The sequence below is a fragment of the Mus pahari genome, chromosome 20 (genome assembly GCF_900095145.1).
Source record: "Mus pahari chromosome 20, PAHARI_EIJ_v1.1, whole genome shotgun sequence".
NCBI classification, from domain to species: Eukaryota; Metazoa; Chordata; class Mammalia; order Rodentia; family Muridae; genus Mus; species Mus pahari.
Genome location: NC_034609.1, coordinates 43,921,182 through 43,925,358, shown reverse-complemented (window position 1 = coordinate 43,925,358; position 4,177 = coordinate 43,921,182).

Below are 4,177 nucleotides of genomic sequence, written 5' to 3'. Positions count from 1 at the left end.
GCTCCTGGAACCCCGTACACGCGCGCCTGCTTTTATAGATGGGGCGGGGGAGAAGGCGGGTCCCGCGCGCGGAACGACGGTCGCACGAGCTAATTGAGAAGCGGGAGGGGCGCTAGCGCCGCCCAATCAGCGCAGCCTGCCAGGTCCGCCTTCTCTGAAGCGCTCTCTTTCCGAGAAATCACTTCTGCTCGTCCCGGGCCCCGTGGAGTCCTTTTCTCTCTTTACTCCGGGGGCGGCGGGGGAGGGGGCTGCCCCAAGGATGGCCGGGGGGCTGGGGCGTCTGCCTAAGGTCAAGGAGGCTGGTGATGCACGGATCATCCTCGGGGTGTCCTTCAGGTTTGGAGCGCCCCTGTCCCGGGCACGTGTCCAGGGGGGCACCCTGAGTATCAGCTGCTCGGACTGGAGTTTCAGAGCAAAGACCAGTCCAAGAGCTGCGTGCTGGGTGACAGCCACTTGCAGCGCGCCCTCCTGAATGGAGGATGACCGCCTGAAATTGCGCAGAAAATCTGAGAAACCAGGGGAGTCGCGAGCGCTGGGGCTGGGATGCCCTCAGGAAGGCTTGGCATTATCTGTTTCCTTGTGTCCCCTGTGGTATCAGGAGCCTAGTCGAGCCTGTTTCCCAACCTGAGTAGGAAGTGGGAGCGGGGAGCCTTAAGTGAGGGTCGAGAGGGATTTTCGTTGCAGGCTGCCCAATTACACACGTGTGGCCACACTTATGGGACTCTCACCCGTCTGGCTTTTAAAAGATTTAGGAAAACGTTGGAGCCGCGACAAGAATTTTTTGATTGGCCCTAAAATACAAGTACACGGCTACGTTTCAAATAATACGAATTCAAATAAGGATTTTCCAAACAGAACCTTCTAACTCTGGTTTATCCTGATGACCATTTTGGTATACCTGAAAGGCACTTATGAGATTACCTACCGGGTGTTAGTTCAGTGATAAATACCATCCAACATCAAGAGCCAAATGGAGTTCCCTGGAGCCAAAGAATTTCAAATGAAAACTATTTTTTCAAAACTCATTTGTTTCATTACTATTATTATTGGATTTTGTTTGTTTGTTTGTTTTACAAGACAGGGTTTCCCTGTAGCCCTGGCTGTCCCCGAACTCACTCTGTAGACCAGGCTGGCTTCAAATTCACAGAGATCTGCTAGCCTCTGCCTCCCAAGGGCTGGGATTAAAGGCATGTGCCACCATAGTCCAGCTCAAATTCTTTAATAGTAATGTGGGAGTGCTTTAAGTGTTTGCTGTGAAGGGCAGAGTCCAGTAGTCAGACACCCTCGGAAGATCACTACAACAGACTCCTGTGTGCATTTATACCCTTTTCATTTCCCAAATAGGCACCTTACGAGCTTATGCAGATTTTCCTACTTACAAATGTCAGAGGCACAGAACAGATCTCAAATGTCCGCCCAGTGTGTCTGCTTCTTAGATCTCTAAAGGTAGAGAGAGATTAGGGAAGCCAGTCCTAGCTTCTGGTCCTAGCAGCAGGTGTCACTGTACACACAGGAGGACACAAGCCCAGCCTGCCTGACAGCTATCCTGAAGCCATACACGTCGGGGTGTGGGTGGGGTCCAATTTTTTCCTGTTTCCCTAGAAGTCTGAAATAGTTCCACTCAGGACCTAAGAGAACCCAAGCCACGTACAATGGGCACTGACTCACAGCTGTATGTTGACAGGGTCTTGGAGGCTGAAAGCTATGAGCCACGTGTACTTTTCCCACACACCAGCAACAGCCACTCAGGAGAGATTCAGTGTAGGATCCTGCCTATCAAAGTCTCCTGGGCATAAGTCATTTGTCGGGGGTGGAGCTAGGTCACATCGGGGCATAGGAGAAAAGGCATGTGCAGGGCTTAACTAAGGAGAAGAGGCCCCCAAGTGTTCTAGAGAGTCCGTCACCCTCTCCCAGCATCTTGAGGGGAGGCAACTGAACATGTCCTCCACACCCAGTGTACTGGCTGGTTCTCTGTGTCAACTTGACACAAGCTGGAGTTATCACAGAGAAAGGAGCCTCCCTTGAGGAAATGCCACCATGAGATCCAGCTGTAAGGCATTTTCTCAATTAGTGATTAAAGGGTGGGAGGGCCCATTGTGGACAGTGTCATCCCTGGGCTGGTAGTCCTGGGTTCTATAAGAAAACAAAATGAGCAAGCCAGGGAAAGCAAGCCAGTAAGGAACATCCCTCCATGGCCTCTGCATCAGCTCCTGCTTCCTGACCTGCTTGAGTTCCAGTCCTGAATCCTTTGGTGATGAACAGCAGTATGGAAATGTAAGCTGAATCAACCCTTTCCTCCCCAACTTGCTTCTTGGTCATGATGTTTGTGCAGGAACAGAAACCCTGACTAAGACACCCAGAGAGCACACCCCCACCCAGAGAGACCAGGCTGCTGTTGCTGTTACCCGGGCTTTTTTTTTTTGTGGGGGGGGTCCTTGCTATGGGGTACTGTCACCAAATCTCTGTCTCACTCTCTCTGTCCCTGTCCCTATTCCCGTTCTCTCTCTCTCTCTCTCTCTCTCTCTCTCTCTCTCTCTCTCTCTCTCTCTCTCTCTCTCTCTCTCTCTCACACACACACACACACACACACACCTTGCTGTCACCTAAAGCCTAGAACCTGCCTCCTCTCCACTCAACTGTGTATGGCCACTAGAACAAAGACATCCTCACCCGCCTGTGTCAGCAGGTCCTTCTGAGGAGAATCGGTGTTCAGAGAGGCCATCTCCCCTCCAGGGAAATCCTTGGCTTGTGAGCTCGTTCATCTCCAGAGCCAGCAAATGTCCAGTCATGTCCCTGGCTCTTCTCTACCACCTCCCTGGTCCACTAAGGCAGCGATTCTCAACCTGTAGGTCGGGACCCCTTTCACAGAGTTGCCTAAGACCGTCTGCATTTACATCGGTAAATATTACAGATATTTACATTACAGTTCATGTCAGTAGCAAAATTACAGTTATGAGGTAGTAGCAAAATAATTTTATGGTCGGGGTCAGCACAACATGAGGAACTGTGTTAAAGGGCCGAAGAATTGGGAAGGTTGAGGGGCCACCGCGCTAAGGGTTTCGTGACTGTACTGGGTTCAGCTGGATGATCCAGAGTCATTGCTCTAGTTAACGTCAGATGAGGAGTACCAGTCCCTGACATCACATGCATGTGCACACACACATGCACACACACACACACACACACACACACACACTATAAATAAAAATAATAAAGTGTGATTGGCATTCTGAGTGTGGGAGGAGCCAAGGCTGGAAAGTGTGATTGGCATTCTGAGTGTGGGAGGAGCCAAGGCTGGAGAGACACCAAGTGGTCTAGAAAGAGCATCTAAACCAGAGGTGGGCGGGGCAGCACCTAGGATCCCAGCACTAGGATTGGCTAAAGCAGAGGTGGGCTGGGTAACCTTGTGATCCCTGCACTGGGAGTTTAATGTTCAGCCTGGGGAACATCTTGAGCCTCCGTCTCAAAAAGAAAAAGAAAGGACTTCTACTCAGAACACTTTCTAAAATTCCTGTGAGTCAATAAGAGAAGACAAATGACAAACTGAGCTGTGATACAGCTCCACGGTAGAGGCCGTGTTTAACCCAAGCAGGGGCGCTGAGTTCCGAAGCCGGGGCCCTGAAAGAAGGATAACCAGTTGATTCCTCCCATCCCAAGAAGAATCCCTGTGCTACGCGGCCCTTCTGTCTGACCGGATCCCAGAAGCCACTTCGCATGTGTTTGAACACTTCCTCCTCGGAGTACAGCTGCAGAGACAGCTGTGGCTCGCAAGCATTTAGGCTATTAGAGTACTAATCCAGTTACCCTGGCTACAAAGACCAGGATATGAAGACTGCATAGCCATTGTTTCTGTCTCTAGCGCAGCCTCTGTGCATCCATGGGTTATCCCTCTCTAGCTCAGGCAAGTGTTCAGGGTTTCTGTCCCCGCCCCCGAAATTATTTGCACAAAGCTGACCAACTATGGGGCTCTTAACGGTCTCAAAATATCTTTGTGAGGAGGAGGACACAAAACAGATGCCAACTCTGAGTTGGGTCCCTCTTAGTGGAGTATCAGCATTAAGTCGGCTTAACTTACCAAGCCCTGGGTGCACAGACTTGTCTCCAGCAAGCAAGCTGAAAGAGGAGGAGAGAGGGAAAGACTGACAGGGTAAGGAGAGGGAGGGAGGGAGGGAGGGAG